The following is a 23,241-nucleotide window of genomic DNA, read 5'->3' on the forward strand; positions in this document are numbered from 1 at the left end:
TTAAACTAAACATACTAAATACTACCTAATTTATACTACACCTTTTGAAAATTTTAACCATCGAAAAATAATTTGGAAAAAGAAATTATGTGAAAACAGTCCAGATAAGAACACAATATAGCGTCATGAATTTTCATAAGTCACAAAAATTTCTTAATTATGAAAATTATAGTTAATGAGATAACAATTAATTTGCTTTCAAGATATGCATAGCTAGTATCGATTTCACTCTGACGAAACTTTGAGCAAACTATTTCTGAGCAATATAATAATAAACGATTAACCCATTTAACCTTGAAAAGATATGGTCTTGTACATCAATTTTTTTTCAGTGTCTACATTGAAATCTTTTTCAGAAGATTGCTATTCCTTATATTTTGCCCTGTATTTGTTATTTATTTTTCATTATTTTCGGAGTTGTTTCAAATGCATAAGAAGGAGTTACAGAGTGGGTATTCTTTACTTTTCGTTTTTTTTTATTTCTAGTATTTCATTTTTCTTTTTTTTTCTTTTCAACTTGAGATGTACAAAGATGGGAAAGAGAATCCGCACCCTAAATTCAAAAGTGACAGAAGAAAAAGAAAAGAAAAATTGATTTTAAAAATTGATTTTATATTTTAGTGTCTTGTCTATTTTTGGATTTATTACAGACATTGATATAGTTTTGTCTTCATTTATAAAGCAAACTGAATCATCAGCATTCTATAAAATATTTCAACAACAACAATAACAATAAAAATATAAAAAAATAAATTAAATAAAAAAGAAAACCGTGCATAAATTATTTTTTTATGATTTTTTATTTTTAATTGTTATGCAATTGATAAATTTTATTAGGAATTTTAAAGTGATATTGACATTAATTTGAATATGTATTAATTTAATAACATTGTAAAAAGTAATGGTGAGAATATTGAAATTTGAATTTTTTATAAAATCAATTTCGCTTAATAGAAGTTTATTTGTTACAAAGGTAAAAGTTAATTTTACTGATTGAAAATCGAATAAGATTTTTTAAAGTATAAATAAATCTTTTATGAAAGAGAAAATTAAATATCTCGAAAGATTTTAGTTATAAAATTTATTCTGACACATTATAGCAATAATTATATAAGTATATACAATATGTTAGTCAGTTAAAATTTTACTGTTATAATATGAATTAAAATTAAATATTGGCATTCATAGAGAAAGTGAAATGTTTTCACTTTTAATTCAACAAAAAAATCGAGATCAATATTAAGTTTTTAAAGTCCTTTATTAAGAATGGTGGGCAAGAGCAACAAATGTAGACTCATCATTAAAGCTATTTAAACGACCTACTAAAAAATTTTCCGAATTTTAAATGTTTACTCTAAATAATATATCAAATTATTTCTCCACTTTTGATATTTTTGCATACAGATTTTTATTTTAATTGTGGTCATAACTTTATTTTTATTTATAAAAGTATCCTTAAACTTACAAAAACTGAATTAAACCTGATAATATTAAAAATTATTAATTAGTTCATCATCTCCTATTAAGGTACTTCTTTTAAATTACGTATTTTATACAAAAAATATTTTTAGGCATTCTGCTACAGTTTTAAGGTGTGATTTAATTTCTTATGGTCTTGTTTTGTTAACCATATGGATTTATACTTTGATATTAATAGCAAGAGAATCTGTTAATAAAGTGCAGTTTTATTTGTTTTTTGTTTAAAAATTAAATTGAAAATTTTGATTAAATCAAAAAATTAATCACTTTAATACTAAAAACATCAAATTTTTCAAATTAATCTTAATGTAATATAAATATTGTGAATATTATTACTGTGAACAAAGTGTCAAAAACATATTCAGCAACACAATAAAATATGAAAAAAAATATAATTGTTATGACAGTTTAATTCATTTTAATTTTGAATAATAATGTGGGTGGTTATGTGAATTTTATTTGAAATATTTTTTATAAAACAATTACATGATTCATCATACTTACCTTTATTACCTTATAAATTAGAAAAAAAACCTTTATTTATTAAGTATATTATTTTAATAATAATTTATATTATATATTTTTTTTCTTGTTCAATAGATTTTTGATATTCAATTATAATCTTTAAATAGAATATAATTTTCATTATAATGCATTTTATTATTTAACATTTCATATGGTTTAATTGTATGTTACCACACATTCTGCAAAACTTAGATGAGGTTGACAGCACCTAAAGCAGAAATATTTTAGGTAAAGTTATCAAATTTACATATTTTGTTATTAAGACAAATTAATATGTGGGAAATTTTTATTAAATTTTCCATTTTTTTTTCTCATTCACCCCTCAGGTTAAATTTTAATAAATTATAGTATAAGATGGTATAGAATTATATATAATGTTGTTATTCATTTATGTATTTAATAACTATATAAAAAGATATTTCAATCACAACAAAGCCTTCCTTCTTGTCTGCCTTTTTGTTTCATTTTTCTAGATAAGTACTTTGTAAATGAATCAATTTTTAGAAATAAAAACCTGCATGGTAAATTGTAATATCAAGTAATTTATAACAAGAGTAAAATATGATAGAAACTCATTAATCATAATAATTTAAATAGCCATTCAATAAAAAATGTAATTGGAGTTTAATCTTATAACAGAGTTTTTAAAATATGACCAAGATAATAAAGACATGTCAATCTTTTGTAATTTTTGTTTTTATTTTCTTTTTAAATAAATGCCTTTCTGTTAATTGACCTGTTAAAAATTGAACATAAAAAAATGATTTTCTTTTAAAATATTGAAATCACCACCACTGTGAATATCATATTGTGCAATATTAATTAATAACAATAGCAACTAGTTATTGAATTTCTTTGTTATTATTCATAAAGTTAATAAAAGAAATGATCATGAATAGGAAATTATTTCTAGAATTATTTCATATACAATAACAATTAATTATTAAAATGTTATCAAGAAAATATTTTGTTAAAAAATAATAAATAAAATGCTTTTTATTTATTAAAGAGAAAATATTAATATCGCAATATCAAAATATAAGATTTGTATAGATTTCAGAACAAAAGATTTAAGCGGGAAACTCTTATGTTAATTTTAATTTATTACATTATTGTTGAATGAGTTGAATTATGTTTCATGGAATGAAGAATATTAATCTATTTTATTGTAATCTACATGTTAATTTTCCATATAGCTCACTCTTTGTTTATGGTTTTGTTAGTCAATTTAAAGAAGTTCAAATATCACATTCACACATTCTTTTTCAACAGAAATCTAATTTGTGTGTTATGATTTTATTTTAAAAATGTGCTATTTCTTTTGAAAATAAACTAAATGATTTATAATAATAATAATATGAACTTCAAACTCAACTCCATAAATCTCTTAGCAGAATATAACTCAAAATGAAAAAAACGTTATCACTACTTATTAGATTCAATGCAAAAAACAATATACATAAGATATATAGGTAAACAAACACTCTTATAACTCAAAGTTTTCACCTCAAAGTTTTCTGTTATTTTAATTTTGTTATATTTTTTTTCTTTTCATTATTATTTAACTGTCAGTTCCTAATTGAGTTATCATCATCAATATATCCTAATGCAAAATAATATCCTAATACATGCATAATACAACACAAAACATATAAAAATATATATTAAATTGAAGATCATTAAGACATCATATTGCAACATAAAAGAATTCAACAATATAACAAGAGAAGTATATAAATAATAACAATTGTTATACACATAGTTGTAGTACTGTGCCAGGTATCCTCACCACAACGTTATTTAATATTACAAAAACTTTTTCTTCAAAAAAACTATTTCGGAATTATGCTGGAAACTTGTTATTTTACATGTGTGTATGTATGCAAATGCAAATTTTGAAATCTACTGCAATATTATAATAAATTTAATATTTAAATATGTGTAGTAAAAAAAATGTTATATATTCATGTACAAAATCTTAAAAAAATAACATTTTACCCGTAATTTATATTCATTATAATCCAGAAAAAAAAGTGGAAAAAAAGAAAAGTGCTGACTAATTATTGTTTTGGAATAACAATATTATTTGCACATGTATGATTTTAAAGACATCATAACATTACACTCTAAAAAAATTTTAAATTATTTGGCTACAATAATTAGACGATTCTGATATCCATAACAATTCATGGTAATTATATTAACAAACTCGATCGATTGTTAAATAGAAAATCTCAAAACAGTTTCTCTTCGGGATTTATGAGGCTATGATTTAAATTTAATGATTTAAATCTATACTTAATTGATATATTACCTGTGTCATCAAGTTTAAAATTTACTGAGCCAATTCGAAACTTGCAATTCAATTTTTCACTATTTCCAGAGGTACAAAAACCAATTTCTTTAAAATTTTCATTTTTTTTCAAGATTACGTTAAGAAGTGTTTTTGATAATGTGGGGTATTCTAAACCAAAAACAATATAAATGAATTTAGTAAATGTTATCATTTTCGTATCACAAACTTGAAATCAGGTTTTCACAGAATCGAACAAAATCACTAGTTTCCATAAATTTTCCCAAATTTTACAAATTTGCTCTGCTTTAATGTAAATTCGACCGGGAATGAAGTACATTATAATTTCATTAACTAATCAACTAATTTTTATAGTGTACCTTGTTCATTTTATGCATTACTACACACTACCATTGTATTTTACATTAAAATTTGTCTAAATAACATATACATGTATATTACGCTTATTATAAAAACAAATTTCGTTTACTGTATGACTCAAATAGCGCATGAACGAAAAAATATTTTAGAGATCATCTTACAAAAAAAATAAGTTTCTATATTAGGTTACATAGCTAATATATTATCTTCCACTTGTGCACAAAACTACTTCACTATAAATTATGTAAAATAATTTTAATTTTAGTTAATTTATTTTTTTTTTTAATAGTTGCATATGTAATTACAGCAAAAAGTATATGGTTTTTTATATGTACAAGAAAAGCATTTGTTAAAAACTCTAGTACAGAATTTGAATAGCTTTAGTATTAAGGATGCGTGATTTTAAAAATTCACTTGAAAATTTGTTAAAAAAAAAAAACAAATTGCTTTTTGCCTTTTTCCTTTAATATTTTTCATGCAAATTATGTGAAAAAATTGTAGGAGTCATATTAAGTGAATATGAAAAAATAAAATCAACAGAATGGATGAATTATGCTAGATTTCATTTTCAACTTAAAACATTAGATTTCAATTTGAGTTTTTCTTTAATAAACAACTTACTTATATGCACGTATAGGTACTTGTAACCAAGCTACAGGCAAAAAAAAAAACTAAAAATGTTAAATTGAATAAATTTTTAAGTAAAACAATTTGTCTTGTTTTTTTTTACATTTTGTTAACTGATTGAATATCAGGATATATTTTTGAAAACTTCAAAAAGAGAATCTTAACTTAAAAAAGTTATTACGTTTTTTTCTTTAATTAAAATTAATTATTTACTGTATATAGGATTGACACTAACTTTCTTGGAGATTTATTCCGGCCATAATCATTCCAAGTTAGATCGTTGATAATTGATATAGTTGATGATGAAACAGAAAAAAAACTATAAGCTGATATGGATAACAATATTACAATATAAAAACCAAAAAAAAATCGAAGATATTTAAATATTAGCATTTTGCATACACAAATAGTGAGGTTAAACAAGACTGTAAGAGGTCATTTACATATTTTGTTTTATATAGTACATGAATACTAATTATACATGTATAGATATTGGGTATAGAGAATTTGAAAGATTATAAATTTTGTTAAATATTTGTAGTCAAATTATATTAATTTTCTTTTGATACTGAGTAAGATTTATTGTTCCCATCTCTCAAAAGAATACCAAAAAAATGGAATTCTAACTTGTGATCAGGTTAAAATTTCTTTGTGTCAATTTTTAATAATATCAATTATATATGAGTAATTTAATTTAATGATCGTTTACTAAATGTCCTGTAATAAATTATTTTTGCCGAAAAACCAAAGTTTTTAATGTTGATTTCAAGTATTACAATATATTTAATACTATTTTTAAAAATTTTGATAATTAAATATGTTTAGTACTAAATTAAATTTATATTTAAATCTAATCAAAATTAATATTAGTGAGGTTAACTCTATAAGGTTAATGCCTGTTAGAAGCAGTATACGTGAAATTAAGTGCATCAATAACAATTATTAATTAATAGAGAACTTTTTAAAACATCTGAAATTTAAATAAGTTATTTTAAATGTCATGCAGGGAGCTTACAAGTATTTAAATAACATTATTGAATTATGCAATATTTTTCAATTTGTAATAAATTTTACATTAAAATTTTTTGACTAAATCATTTCATAAAATTCGCTAATATAATGAAATAATCCAATTACTCATAAATAACACAGATAAAAATTCGGAATCGGTTCTATATTATATGTGTAACGTTATTCAACAATTTACGGTATTTTTAGGAAATCAAGTCGGTTACTTACTAATTTAATTTTCATTAAACTTAATTTTTTTATTTTCTCAGAGTAATTTAAAATTTATTTTCAAAATTTTTATATTTCTAGATTTCAAAAAAAAATATTTCAATAATTACATTTAAAATTTTCTAAAATTATATTATTTAATAAAATTTACAAATGTACTTAATTAAAATTTTTTAAATGAATTATTTTTGGGTTTTTATTTTGTACAAGGCCTGCATAAAATTGTATACTTGTAACAAATAAAATTCATTAGAATAAAAATGAAAAAATTTAATAACTTAATTATTTGAAATAATAAATCAATGGTATATAATTAAATTTTTTCTTGTAAATAAAAAATAACTTTTTGAAAAATCATACGGTAATAACATTTCAAAGAAGTAATCATAAGAAGTAAATGTTAATAATTGGATGTACATTGTAGGAATACAATGTATGCTTAAAAAAAAAACCAATCCCTGAAGATAATAAAAGAAGAACATTCAATGTTCCATCTTCGATCATTAATTTTTAATTTTTTTACTTATTTTTTATTTAATTTTTCCTTATTTTTGTTTTTCTAAGCATGCAAATAATTAAAAAAATGAAATCTCATTCGATTTTGTTCTTTAGATGTTTGCTTGTTTGCGTTAGTTGAATTCATAAAATTAATTTCGTACCATGTAGTTATATATGTAAATTTTTATTATTTTATTTGTTTTTTTCTTTAATATATAGTAATTATTATTTAAATTATAATCATTACTTAAAACTGTATATTATTTGTAAAAAAAAAATAAATTTGTTGTTCTATTAATTACTCTTGTATACTAGCATTCAATCTAACCTCAATTACAAAATAAGTGAACTCGATGGAACCAGAAACTTGGCATGCAGTCTGTCCTGTTAAATAGATTTAGAAAAGGAGATAAAATAATTTTTATGGAATCTGTTTAAAAATGTATAGCTACGATAAAAATCTTGGCCAACGCATTAGTAGATTTTTGTCCGTTATGTATAGACGTAAAGTTCAAAATGAAATTTGATTGGGGACCTCAGTAATCAATCATTCGATCAATTTCAGGATTTATTGTTTAGGCAGTCGTTTAGGTCTTTGGCAGATTTAGCTCTGAGCTTTTCACATTAGTAAAACCATTAAAATTGTCATAAAATAATTTAAGACAGTAATGGCGGAATTTCTCGAGAAAATTTCAATGTTTTTATTCAATATAATTTGGTAACCTTAATTATAAATTTTTTTTATTTTTTACTGTTTTTTTTTCAAAATAATCTTTATCGCTCCAAAATCATTAAATTTTAATCAAAAAAATATTAATATTTAGACATTAAAATCAAAATAAAATTTGAATTTCACAATTCACTCTAATAAGAAATACGATTGTAGAAAAATTAAAACTAAATACTTGGCAGTTAGAATGGTATGTACAAACATTTGTATAATACACAGGTCGAAAAAATAAAAACAATCAGAGGAAAACAGTTAAGTCTTCTTTCTTAATTAAATATCTTATTAACAAAAGATTACCTCAAAAACAAAGAATGGAGCAAAAATACCGTTTCTTAAGAATATTTTTTTTTGTAATATTCATTTTTAATTTGATTATGATTGATTCTTTCTCTTTCTAGCTGATTACCTTCCTAATATTATAATACCTCATAAAATTTTAATTAAAAATATTTTTTTTTTGCTCTTTTATTTACTTATCGAAAAGTGAACGTGATAATTACAAGAAAAAGAAAAAAACTGTTATTTAAGATATTGGTTGAAGTGCAGGTGTTTTTAAGTTTTGAGTATTACAACAATTGGTAAATATATAGTCATGTACACATATTCATGAGTCCTCAAAATTTATTAGTTGTAAGAAATCAAATGGGTAGATTCAGAAAAAGCCCATTTCATTTTAACTTGAATTGCATTGTTGATACTATAAAATTTTTCTTTTAAAATGTAAAATTCTAATAGAAACGGCAAGTTATTATTCACAGAAAAAAATGAATTAGATTTTTCAACTAATCGTAATTAGCTGGTTTCAAATTAGGTGTTTTATATAAACAATTAGAAGTATTGACAACTTCTTTAGCTATTTTAAAATTCACTATTAGCTGGCTCAACTATTTGGAATTAGTTGAATGCAATATTAAAAAGATTAGGTGATTTGTCTACTCATTTAGATGTATTATTTAAAATAAGTAGTTGATAAAGTTCAACTAATTTAATTAGATATTTCATCTAAACATTTAGTTATTTTAGAAAAGAAAACAAAAAAATAAGTTTACAGTTTTTATGTAAATTCCTAATCAATAACTATATTTTTAAATATTTTGACTACAACTTTAGTTGATTCAGCTATTTCATTTTATATCAAAAGATTAACTAAAACATGAGCTGAACTACCGAAAACATTAGTTGAGTTATGAAAAGATCAAAATGTTTTATTTAGAAAAAAAACCAAAGTACCGCTACTTTTCTTCTTCAATAACTACTTTTCTAGATATTTTAGCTATAACTTCAGTTAATTCGGCCACATTATTTTACTTAAAAAGGAATTAACTAAAACATTAGTTGAAATATCGGAAACATTAGCTGAATTTAGAAAAAAACACTTGTTTTATCAAGAAAAAAATTCAAAATACCGCTACTTTTTTTGTATTCTAATTTTTAAAGTATTTGAAAAGAAGCTAGTATATGGTGAATATTGGTGTAGTAAACAAGCATAGTTTACATTTTCAAGATTTTAAACAGTCAAGAAATAAAAACAGTGAAAATCGTATTAAAAGTAATACCAGCAACTTTTTATGCAGAAAACACAGTAGGATATTCGAATGAAATTTTTAATTAATGGCTTATTCTATAAAACAAAATTTTGGAGATTCTTTGGTAAGTTTTTATATAATCAAGTTATTTTGTTTAACTAACGAAAAATATTCAAATGTATTTTAGATTGAGTTTTGGCTTCGAGAAAACATTTTCAGTGAAAAATTTGTTACTCTTTCGAAATGGGAATCTTTTAAACTTAAAATTATAAAAAGGAAGGATCAGAAAAACATTAAACTTTTATCAATTTTATAACAAGATATTCAAAGGTAATTTGAAAAATAATTTTTGACTAATTTTTAAAAGTTCTATAACAATTATTATTTTTGATTTATAGATTGTAAAAATTATACTACCACTATTCTATTAAATGCTATTTTGAAACCACAAATGGTAAAATTTTACATACGTGGCCGAACCAAAAAAGCAATGGAAAACTTAAAATTTATTGTAGATGGACAGAAATCTTTTGTATTTACATTAAAAATAATGTGAAATAACTAAAAAAATATTAAACAAAATAAAATTACTCGTAAATGAAGTAAAACTTAATTTTTAATTTATAGCATTCTTTTATTTTCAGGATTAAACCTAAATAAATTTAGAAAAGAGCCTAATTTGTTTAGATACTTTTTCTAATATAATAGGTAAAAACCCTATTATAATTAACTAAAAAGTAGTTATATTTTCTATTTTCTAACTAAATAATTAGGTATATTATCTATTGTTGAGAATATTTTTTAACTACTTATTTAGGTGAAATTCCTATTTCTTTAGTTAAATGTCAAAAAGGTTTTAAAATAAATTAACTAAATGATTAGGTGAACCGACTATTTGCTTAGTTCTAATCCACCTAATTTTTTAGGTATTTTAGCTAGTATTGTAGATAAATCAGCAAATTTATTTGGTTAATTTTCCTAATTATTAAAAAGTAAATTCAGCTAATTTAAATTAGGCAATGTAGCTAAATAGTTTAGGAGGCTGAAAATCAAGCATTTCATTAAGTGATTTATACTATTGTTTTAGCTAAATGTTCTACTCTTTTTTTTCTGTGTTGTAAATCTAAGATGGTTTTTGAAAATATTTAAATATTAAAATATTTCAATATTAACCTAATAAAAGACAAATTTTACAGCTTTGGGAAGAAGTTATTAATTTAGGCAATCATATTTCATGTACACTACTTATCAAATCTTAAATGAGCTATAAGTTGAAATAGTTTTATTTAAAATAAAAAAAAGTCAATAGTGTTGTACGAACCTCATTTTGGCTTTAAGAATAATTCAATACAACCTCCGAATAAGTAAATATTTTAGTAGAAAGCATTTCTTACGAATTTTTAATTGCCTGATGTTAGGATTTATTTTATTTTAAAGTAATAGTGTTTCCTTTATGAAATATTGGGACGGACTGCAAAAGAAAAATCAATAGTTAATAAAATTGTATGTAAACAAAATAAAAAAGCTTACTTAAATAGTCTTAATCTTCTTCAACTGCAAATTATCCATAATGTACAATATTAGTTAATTGGATATTAAATTGTACATTTTTTTTGTGGTTTAAGCAGAGATGATATTGAAAAAAAATTTTTGTTCTGATTTTTTTTCTTCTATATATTAAAATACAACATAGCTGGAACCGAAAGTCTAACACCTAATTATTAGATTTTAAGTATTTGTTTATTTATTTTGTAATTAATGTTGTGCAACTTGTACGTGGTGGTGATGATAACCTATGAATAATTGTATGTGATCTTCATACTCACACAATATACAAATATATGTTTGTATATTCCCACTGTATATGGTTATTGCGAAACTTAAATAAAATATATTTGAAAGTCATTGATGTTTAATAATGATTTTGCCTATAAATTATCAATAATTTTATAATAATAACATTAAAAAAGAAAAAAAAAACATTAAACCAATAAAAAACTTGAATAAAACTTTTAACTTTTTTATATTTCAAGATTTCACTCTTATGTCTTTTTATTAGTTTTGAATGTTTAATTTTAAAATTTAATTGCTTTAATTGTTTGGACATACACCGAATATATGGGATTTTATTGATTTTAAATATTTTAATTGTCATTTAATGGTTAAAAATAAAATAAACTTTTGTAATTTGTGAATGTGTGATTATAGACCATATGAAGTTTAAAATATCAGAAGGTTTAGTTTACATTAGTAATTTGTGGTTGTACATTTAATTTTATTTTAAATCTTTCCAATTCTAGCCTGGAGGCAAACTATTTTAAACACATAATATTAAAATTGTGTTGTTATTACTACTAGATGATTACTAAATATATTTGAGGGCTTGAAAAGTTAAAAAGATAATAATTAAAAGATTTAAATATTTTAAGTTGCTTATTATGTTTGAAATCCAAGCTTTAGGGCAAAAAGAAACCTTTATCAAAACTTCAAATAACATTTATTTTATAGTCTTATATTGTTGTGTACAAGAAATCCTAATTAAAATATAATAATGTTTGTCAATTTGTTGACAAAATAAAATTTAGGTTTGCAATATTAACAGCTACTCAGTTTCAAGCTTCGGTTTTTAATTTCACTTTTTAGTCACTTTCAAGTCAGAATTCTTTGCTTTTTCTTGTTTTCATCTTCTGCTTTTTAAGCATTTGTACAATGTCATTTTCATTCCTAAAACCAGTTAATATTTTTTGACAATATATTATGAAGTGTGTGTTACAATTAATTTGTCAGTTGAACCATAGTTTTACTATTTCAGGGGCTGAGCATTCTAAAAAGACCAAACTGATTTTTGTTTGCAGAAAATCGTAAAAAAAGTTTGCAAAAATCTATTTACATCTTCAAGTATCCTGGCTCCAATCAGAATCAATTATTGAATTCGGATTATGTAATAATCAGAAAATAGTTTTTTTGTTTTTTCTTCTTTTCTTTGACAATGATTATAAAATAAATGGAAAATTATCCTTCAGACAAATATTTCAAATAGCGGCTCCGTAAACCAAAATGATGTAGAAAGAGAAAATGTGAGTCATCCAACTCTAACAGATGATCAAAAAAATGAGAAATTAAAATTTTAATTTTAAATCAATAAATTATTATCTTTACAATTATTAAAAGCGAATACAGTAAAATTTATTTTTCAATATCGCGGAATAATATGAAGTGCAAAAGAAACGTACAATACAATTTCCAATGAGAAGTATATACGCCAATATACATACATACATGCCGTTAATAATGCTACAGTAAATTAAGATAATCCACATAGGCTCCTCATCATTCATGTGCACATATCTCTGGGTAAGTTTGTATATCGAAACCTTTCAAAATGTGTAAAGAAAAAATACAAAAATATTCTTTTTAATTTATGACCATTCCACCTTATTTGGGCGCTATATTAATTTTGGAATTCGACTTAATTTGTTTTTTTCTTTTTTACATTTTTTCATTATTTTGGCTTGCTTCCTTTTAATTTTAAGTGTTATTTTTGTTCAGACACAAGTTATTTGTAGTTTTTTTTATGCTTCAATGTTTTGAATATATTTTTAATGAAAATTAAGATAAATGTTTGAAAATTTGACGGGCATTGTTAAGATTATGAAATCAACGGAATGGAAAGTGTTATTTGCTTCTTAAATTTTTTTGAGTTTTCATTTTTTTTTTCATAATTTTGCACACAAAACGTAAAATTTCAACATATAAATTGACAATTTCTAGTAGTTTGTTTTGTTTTATTCAAATATTTGCTTTTGTTTAAAAAAAACCCTCACTTTTGACAAATAATCAAATAATAAAAAAAATATGGAGCGTTAAAGGATTACTGTTTTAATGCCGAACAGAAAAATTTGCTTTCTTAATCAAGAATATTTAATAACCACACCTATACTCAAATACACCCAAACCTATTAACATATTTTGATACTCGGTTATTGGAATATTTTTTGGTTTCTTGATATTTTGTAAAGGCATTTCAAATTTTGAATTTTTTTGTTTTAGTTCACAATTATTTTATAATTGAACGTAATACTGAAAATTAAAGAAATATATATAGAACAGATTCATGAGTATAGATACAGGCAGTTTAATCTTTCTCTCTTCTGTGTTGATTATATTGATTTGTATGAGTGAAGCAAATATTTTGTTATTTAAATTATTTTATTTGAAATATTTCAAGATTGCTAATTCTGCGTTCTAACACAATAATTTAAAACAGTGAATTAATAAATTTCCTTATTGTCAATATATATTGCAGTTTGTCGAAAAGTTTTCAAGCAATATAATACATATCTATTTAAATTTATAATAAATTTTATTTATATAATGTCAAACGACATTTGCTATATCATCGGAAATCAGTTTATCAAATTCAAATTTTATACAAAATAATCAAGTTTATTTGTTTTTAATGTATCAAGTTGCTATTCTCTAAACACCAAAAATCCGTCTTTCACCTATCAATAACAATAAAATAATCAAATTTATTGCATAAACGGTGAACATTAAAAGTTTTATTAAAAAAAAACAAAGCAAAATACACGGCTTCTAATCAGAAATACCATTACTTTAATATTTTGTTGAATAATAAAAAAAATTTTTTCATAAAGTCTAGTTTTGTTATCAGTTAAATTACCTCTTATAATAATAAATATATTATTTAAAATATGAATATTTTGAAAAAAATTCAAATACCAAGTTATTTAAAATCCTTGTTTTTAATTTTATGAAATTTTATTTTATTTTATTTTAAATACACACATGTTATATATTAACAGATCAAGTTTTTATTGTTAATTTTATTAAAATACATAAATATGGGTATATCTATATTTAGATAATGGTTCTTTTTATATTTGTTAATGACATTTATTATTGCCTCATGTGTTCTTCTTAAAAAATGAATTCATTTTTTTTATTTAAAAATTCAGCTTACAAATTAACGCAATCCTCTTAATCAACTATAGATAGAGCAGATAAAAAGATTAAAAATGGTATAACTGGTTCAAGTCGATAAAAATTTAAAAAAATTACAGAAGACAGAAAAATTCACAATTTTGAGTGAACAAACAAAAAGATCTATTTAGACATAGATACTTAATTCCAATTTAATTACTGATTTTTAAAATGAATTGATTCTCATTTAACTAAATTATAATGTTCATTTTTTAGATATTTAAAAGGAATGTCAAATTTTTACCCTTTATAGTTAATAGTAATGCTAGAATTTATGCAATAATTTAACCTCATAAGGAAATTTTTGCCCATACTAGCGAACACTTTGAGAGTTTTTAGAACATATTAAATGTAAATGACATGATTAATAGTTTTGATATCAAGCAACGCACACTCCTATATTTAGAACTACTTTGAAGCCCCATACAAATTGCAATCCATATAGAAGTTGAAATGGAACAACGTTCTTAATATTTCGATTGGTCTCTGTATGAGGATTAGCAAGTTGATATATGAAAATTTTAGAAAAAGAAAACTACAAAGATCTTAATCCTTATGTACCTCAGCTAAATTTACAGTTATAAATTTTGATATTGAAGGAATAAAAAGATGCCACTAATTTTATCGAACAATTTCCGGAATCACAAATTTCTGCCATATTTTAAATTATCCATCTTTAAACATTATGCCAACATTTAAAACTGAAAAGAGAAAAAAAAAACTTTCTTTCGTTTTTGACATATTTAATAATTTTTAGCACTTTTCCAACAGAATGAGAAAAATGAGAGTTCGTGTGTCCGTACGCCAGTTAAAAAAAATGTTTGCACCCCTTAAGATAGTTAACTTTAATTTTATGCCCAAATATATAATAATAATTTTATATTTTATATATTATATTTGATAGTTAATTTTATTTTATTTTTTTAGACTTTTAAAAGAAACTCATTTCACCAGACAACTAACGAAAGTAACGAAGTTACTAGACAAGTAACGAAATGCTTCTCTTATTTATTTCATTGGGTCAGAAATTTTTTTTTTCTAGCTCCATCCATTCTCAAGTTTCCCCTCCCGAAATTGGCAAAATTTCAATTTTCAGCATTTTATATTTGCGAAAACGAAAGCTTTTGCAAATGACCACAAAACCAAAAAGCTAACGGTAAATGTCTTACAAAAAGAAATTATAAATTTAATAAAAAAATTTATCATAACTCACTTAATTAACCGACGAATTCGAGTTCTATGTTAATGTTTGTTTTAATATTTCTTGTTTTTCCAAAAAATATGCAATAGTTTTGTCTTAAATAAAATAATTTTTGCTTTATTAATGGGAGTGAAATAGAAGATTGATTTTTAAACATCGTATTTTTATTTGTTCTAGGGAAAAATGCTACTTTACAAGCATTTATTTGATCAAAATTTTAAAATCTTTGTAGCTATTTTAATTTAATCACAAAGACATTAAAAATTATAACTAAAAGCTTTAATTACGTTAATTTTCTTTTTACATTTTAATGACATTTTATGTCATAAATGATTATATACCATTTTAATTGCCATAAAAGAATGATAATAACAACATTATATTAGTATTATAAAAATTAAAATCAAGTTCCAATATAATACAATAAAAAAAAATTAATCCATTTTCTAATTTTTCTCTACAGCACCAATATTTTATTTTGTATTATTTTCGAGTTTTTAAAGCATGGTATGATTAGCAATTCGATTGTAATGATAACCTACTCTACTAATAAGTGATAAAATATAAAAATCTAAGAAAATTTCAAAATTTCAAAATCATCTTTAGGATACTCTATCAATGTGCTCGAGAACGACGATGTATTATAATAAAAAAATAATAATTATCAAATCTCATTCCAAGACATCGTCACAAAATAATGCTTTACAATACGAAGTGGTAAATACAATGTACAATTATTTATAAGTAAAAAAAAAGAGGTGATGAATCTAAAATAAATAAGATTATAGTTTAGTTAATTGCATTCAAATAGAAACGAAATATCCACATTCACAGAAAATCTATTTCAAAAAAATGTCTTACTAACAAAGAATCAAAACTCCATTGTTAAATTTCATTAACGTCATATTTTTGCTGAAATTTCTCTCTTTATAGATCTCATATACTAATAAATTCAGTTCACTTATTGCGCTGCAGGTGGTGACTTACGAACAGCAATCACAATACTATAAAAATAAGAATAATATAAACTAATGACTTGTCAAATAACTTTAAAATTCAACATTCACAAAATAATTTTCCAAATTAAAGAACTTTAAATAATATTCGTAATTGAAAAGTTTAATTTCAAAATTTTTCTCATTTTCTAGAATCTGATTATGTAATTATGAAAGTAGTACTCAAAATTGAAAATATTTGATAACTAAAAATAAACAGTTAAATTCGGTAGTTCAAGGAAATTGTAACATCACAAAAGTGCATTCAATTTCATTACACATCAACATTGTCGGTCCCTTAGTCATTTTATTAATTTAAGGCATAGAATTGAAAATGTAGAGTAGCCTTTATTCAACGCTTCTGTTTTGAATTTAATAACAATTATACAAAAATAAAAAATGGGAGAAAAGAATGAAAAACAATAGAAAAGAAATAATTTCTAAACGCTTACTGCTATTGTCAAAATGTCGATCGCGTATCATCACAAATTTATGTCTAACACAAAAAACTTGATGATTTCGTTTATAATTTTCTAATTCTTATGTTAATTTTGCTTTAAGATTTTTTTAAAGTGCTTTTTCTTTGTTGGTTTTTTGTTACCTTTTTCTTTGAATGTTATTTGATTGATAAAATATAAAAAATTTTTTTAATATTTTAGACAAATAGGTTTGACAGAAATTTAAAAATCAAAACAACACTAACAAAACCATTTTTGTATAGTTTTTTTTTTTTTTTCTTGAAAAATAGGTTGATGGCTTTTGATAAGTTTTAAATATGAATACGCATTAACTAGTATGTATAAATTCATATATACTTATGTTCTATTAGTATTTTATATTTTGACTTTTATTATTCATATATACTAGTTTGTTATCTTTATGTCAAAAGATTGGTTCTTTTATTGTTATTAAATAGATTGAATGTTAATTTTATTTTAAATATTATATGGAAATAGACATGGTCATATTATTATCAGGTTTTGGATTTTTTTCTCTTTCAAATTTAATATCAATTAATGAAGTTTTTATATTAATTCAATTATCATTTTTCATACACGAATATTTAAATTGTGAATAAGGAGAAAGTTCAATTAGTTCAAGCTGTTTTTCGAAAAATTTACCATATTTTGTTAAATTGTTATTTCAGCATATGGAACTGTAAGCGATTTTACTTTAAATATTTATAAAAATAATGATGTTCTTAAAAACTCAATTGTCCTTCAATATATTTCAATAATAATTTTCTATAATTTCAAGTTATAGCCATCTATATATAAATAATATACCTATACTGTGTAACCTATATACCTATATTTTTCTTACCAAAATTTTTTATGGAAAAAAAACAGCAAATGTGATTAACATTTTTCTTGTGAATTCTACTATATATCGCTGGAAAATTATTTTAAATTATTAGATGACTACATTGCTATTCTAATCTAATTAATTTTTTATTGCATTATCAGATCAATATGTTAAATTATAAAGCAACATCTCATATAATTATAATATCAAATAAGTATTTTACTTGGAATTTTTAATTTTTTTTCCAAGATTTTATTCTAAATTAATCGGTGTAGTTGGTGAATGAGCAATATTGGATTAAAAGTATATTAGTTTATTAATTTTTTAGTGACGTTATAATGTGATTATTATTTAAAGAATAATTATTTTAATATTTTTTTAGAAAATGTCCATCGAATCATCATATTATATTTTCTATATAAAACTTAATCATACTAGAAAATCCAATATTCAATCAGAATTTATATTTTTAAAAATATGTGACTAATTTTAAAAAAGCAATATTTAAATAATAAAAACTGAAAAATTTCAAGAAAATTTATGACTATCGAAGACAATTTTGTTGAATATATTGTTAAGAATAACCAACTTTAAAAAAAAAACATAAAAATTAATTTTATTAGAAGTAGAGCAGAAAAATAACAACACAGCTAATAACGATTACAAATAAATTAATTCTAATTTTAAATATGACGTACAACGCGGGTTTGGGTGATTTTGTTTTTTTTTTTTTTTTGCAAATCGATTTGCTATTATTAGGTCGTTTTATTTTATATAATCACTTTGAAACGTTTAAAGCTTTATAATGATTATCTATATATAACAGTATATTGTTAAACGTGAAAGATGATTTAAATAAAATATATTTGTAGATACCGGAAAGAATAACAAGTCTAGTTATTTATTATAGTAAAGAGAACAACGTTATAGATTAAGATAATTTTTCGCATATGAATTGTGTATCATATAGATAAATGGTTATCAATTATAACATACATATACTTAAATAAATAGCAGAACTCTAAAATAGAATACCCAATTATTTCAATATGTAGTGTATTAGTATTAAACTAGAGAGACTAGACATACATAATATATCCTTTAATTTCGTAGTTGTGAGTAAGTAAGAAAATGTTAGCTAAATATCGCTCCATGAACCTATTTTCAACTGCGTTAGTTTTTATGCGAAATTTATTCTTTATTTAGAAGTTAATTTAAAATAAATTATGCAAGTTGCGAAAAGAAATAATTACTTAATTAAAAGACTGTCTTGTAGTTAAAATTTTAGGCAACTTAGGAAGCAAAAAGGTGTAGTTCGTATTGCGTTTTATACGTACATTTTACTGTACTGGACTAAAACTATATGACAGAACTATTTTAAAACTAAAACTAAATTTTCTAAACTCTTAATTCTACTTGAATTTTATTTAAAACTGGCAACAAACCTAATTACGCAATAAAAATCTCAACATTTTACAGTTTCACAAACAATAAACACGTAATTAGAAACGTTATTTGTTTCTTCTCTTCCAGAAATTTAATGTGACAATTTATTAAATTTCTCATCATATTCTTCCAAATTATTTATAGATATCAATATATACATAAAATATTATTAAAGTAAATTTTATTGCAATTTCTTTGATTTTCCCATAGACAAAATAAAAGTTTATAGTCCAATTTTTATTTTTGTCATTAATATTAGATACGTATTACAAGATGGCGCTATACGTCAAAGTTATAAATTTATTCGAAAATAATATGTATAAAACTTGTTTTTTTAATATTTTCCTTCTCTCAGTTCCTCACACTTTTATAATTTTTCTTCCTTTTTAAAAACCGACAACAAATTTGTAGCAAAAAAACATAGATCTATTAAATTTTTAAAAACTAAAATTCATATTGAGTTTGTTGAAACAAAAAATGCTTATTATTTAAAAATGCAAATAAGAACTATAAAACTATTGGAGAAGATTTTATTTTATTTTTTGTGTTTTGGAGAAAAGATGGCATAAAATTCCATATTAAAACTTTGTTGCCTACAAAAAATAAAACATTTTTTGAAATATAAACTTAATAAATTTTATTACCTTATTATCAGTAAAATTATATCAAAGTTTCTATTACACGACTTAGAGGTTTATTATATTAAATTTTGTGTCATATCAGTATATAGATAAATATTTTTTATATCAATACATTGTAGTTGTCTTAGGGATGGAGCTATGTGAAAAATAATGTCAATGTTAAAATTACACATTAAGTCAATGATCGTATTTACGTTAAAAATTTTTTAATTGATAATCTTTAAAGAAAAATTGTTTTTTTTTTTTGGCAAAAAACATGTTGTAATTTTGAAAATCCAGTTAAAATTGGAAAACAGATTATATACAAGCCACTTTTTAAACAGAAATATAAAACAAAATTGCTAAATCAGAAAATTTTCCGCAACAAAATAAAAGGAAAAACTACTGCTTACTCAAAACGAATTTAGGCCTGAAGGCTCCACTTCACTCACTTACAAAAACAATTTATGTTTCATATTTTTCTAAAAATAATTTGCAATCTCAGTCATTCAAAAGTACATGTTCAAATTTAAATAGTTTTTCTAGATTGTAACAAAAATTATATCTAATTCCGTCCATTTGCAGTTCATTCATAGGCTAACTTTTATCATATTCTCAAACAATAAAATTTATTTGCTTGTAACTTTTTACTTAAATTGCTTTTACTTAAATCACAATATTGTGTAGCTAGAGCTGTAGAGAAATTCTTTTTTAAAATTATCTTCAAACATTAATTAGCAGCCAGTAATAATAAATATCTGATCAATAAAATTTTATAAAATTAAAATTCATAGTATTTAACTTTGTGGTTAAAATTTTTGTACTACAATATTAAAAATTAGTAATAACAGTGGATTTAAATCAGATTATTAATTATTGCAAATTCTCTTTTTGAGATACTTATTATAGTATATCGTTTGTATTCCGTATAATCTAAGAAAACTTGCATGTATTCACAAATTCTTTTACATAAAATTATTGCTGTTATAGCTCTAGCTTCTTTATAAAACACAAAATCAATAGAAAGTTTACAAATTTGCAAATACCTACCAGCTATTTTTTACAAATTTTTTTTATTATACCAGAATAACTATAACAATTTTTACACACCTGTATTTAAACAAAAAACAAGAACGGAAATTTGTGTATTAACATAAATCATAGTATTATTAATTAAAATAAAACGGTTTTATTTTCCACATCACCATGTACAAATGTGGTCTAACTATATATATATATGTATGTATTCACATACTATTATTATTTTACTGTAGAAAATCATAAAAAATTTTTAATCTTCGATAATTCGTAAAAGTAAAAAAAAAAATTAAAACCAATTTTAAAGTTCTTAAAAAAGAGTATAGAGAAAATGTATAATAAAAAAAGCATAAAATATTTATACATAATAATACGAAAAAATAAAAATATAAAAAAAAAATATGAAATATAAAAGACTTAAGCGTGAAACTTAGTATTTTATAATCATTTAAAAAAATGCTAATATTTGTACTATATAATTTTTTTTATATCTTTTAGTTTGTTGTAATTTTTAAAGTGTAAAATTATGACTTTTAATCTAACCATTTCAATAAAAATTTTAATCAAAACAAAATATTATTACCTTTAAAATATAATTTAGTGTTATCGAAATTTGGAATACATGTATACCTTTAATATTATAAAAGGTAACAAAAAACCAAAAAAAAGAAAAAAACGAAATAGAAAAAAAATTAAATCAATTTCCCTAATTTTTTCTTTCCTCAAAGAATAAATTTAATTTTACGATGTCCCCTTCTTTTATATCGTAACATGCTGTTTTTTTGTTCATTTTATTGATCTCATTAAATCGATGAAAAGTGAATATTTTATAAGATTTGCACAAACAATACACTAGAAATCGTATAACATATTTTTTTATAAAAATAATAAAAATAAGAAAAAAAACTACTCAGTGGTGCTTGAGGTTCAAAATTATAAACTCGTATAATTTCATTTTGTTTTTTTCTAAATAAAATATCCGATACGTTAAATTTTAAAAATAATTTCTCAATTTTAAAAATCTTTAATAACTTGAAATTTCTCACATAGCATAATACTTTGCGGCTGATGATTCGGCGTTTGTCTTCTGAGAAATGAGAAAAAAAACAACAAGCAGAAAACAAAAGAAAATCAAATTCAAATTATGATGTCACAATATTTTGGATAATTTCTTCAGATTTTCGTAATTTTCGTAAAAAAAAAAAATTTGTAGTCTCCTAATAATATTTTTATTTTTTTTTAACTATTTATGTATACAACACAAATGTTTGATTTTTGCCTGACTTTTTAATAATTTGTATCAGCACAATAAAAAAAAAATAATATTATAGCGATATAAATAAACACAAACACAATGTATAACACAAAAAAAAACATAAAAAAAAATAAATCTCATTAAATTTAATAGGTGTAATAAAAATATAAAAAAAAAAGAAAAACGAAAATGTCAAAATTCTTATTATTCTGTGAATCACAAAAAAAGGCAACTTAAGATTATATAAAAGTAAAAAATAAATTTAAATAAAAAAATTGGAACAAAACATACTCGTTTGTGCGCCGTTGCGTTGTCCACAGCAAGAAATTATTGTTCCTCATATTAAACGAAAATTCTATATTGAGCTCAAATTGCTATATGATCTAATTTTAATGAACTAAGAACATTTTATATAATTTTGATTTTTATTTGTGTTCTTTCTCGCTATTATTCCATTAAAAAAATAACCGTGCTATTCTAAATTTGTCTTAATTAAGATGATATTTTTTTTGAATATACGAAAATAAAAATCATGTTTTTATTTTTGAAAATTTGAGTTATTTGTTCATGTTATTCATGTTAATTTTAATTTTGCCTTAGTTTATTTAATATGGGAATCTAATAATAATCATGACAGTCTTATTTATAGCTTAACGACACATTATATAACTGTGCTTAGTATTCATATACGAATTAAGAGTATAGTGTACAATTTTTTATGATTATTTCATATTTTTTGATTTTTTTTTAATCTAATTGTGATTTTTCAAATTGGTTATGGCATTACTGTTTTCAATTTTATTATAGTATGCCAATGAATTTAATATTTATAACTACATAATGTGTATAAAGGTTTCGTATATTGTTTGTTAATTTCCAATTTCAATTGTTTAATTATTAGACAAATTAAGAAAATAATTCAACGAAAATTTCGGATATGAGTGCATATTCCACTCACTTCATATTCAAATATTGCTTTGCAAAATTACATTTAAGAGAAAATTAGAGATGTTGATGGTTATTAGAATTATTTTTTTTTTGTTTACTTGATAAATATGCTCGCAACTTAACTTTGAATT

The 23,241-nt window shown here is 22.3% G+C and overlaps 1 protein-coding gene across 1 annotated transcript in view; it reads left to right on the top strand.

The window, feature by feature from the left end:
- Positions 1-2,158: 2,158 nt before the first annotated feature.
- Positions 2,159-23,241, top strand: part of LOC129605915 (knirps-related protein) — a 76,242-nt gene continuing 55,159 nt past the window's right edge. Inside the window, exon 1 of the mRNA XM_055515936.1 lies at positions 2,159-2,232. The gene's annotated coding sequence lies outside the window, so the exon portion shown is untranslated. The remainder of the gene's footprint in view (positions 2,233-23,241) is intronic.

Source organism: Condylostylus longicornis, unplaced genomic scaffold, assembly GCF_029603195.1.
Source record: "Condylostylus longicornis isolate FDR11 unplaced genomic scaffold, ASM2960319v2 ptg000016l, whole genome shotgun sequence".
Classification (NCBI taxonomy): domain Eukaryota; kingdom Metazoa; phylum Arthropoda; class Insecta; order Diptera; family Dolichopodidae; genus Condylostylus; species Condylostylus longicornis.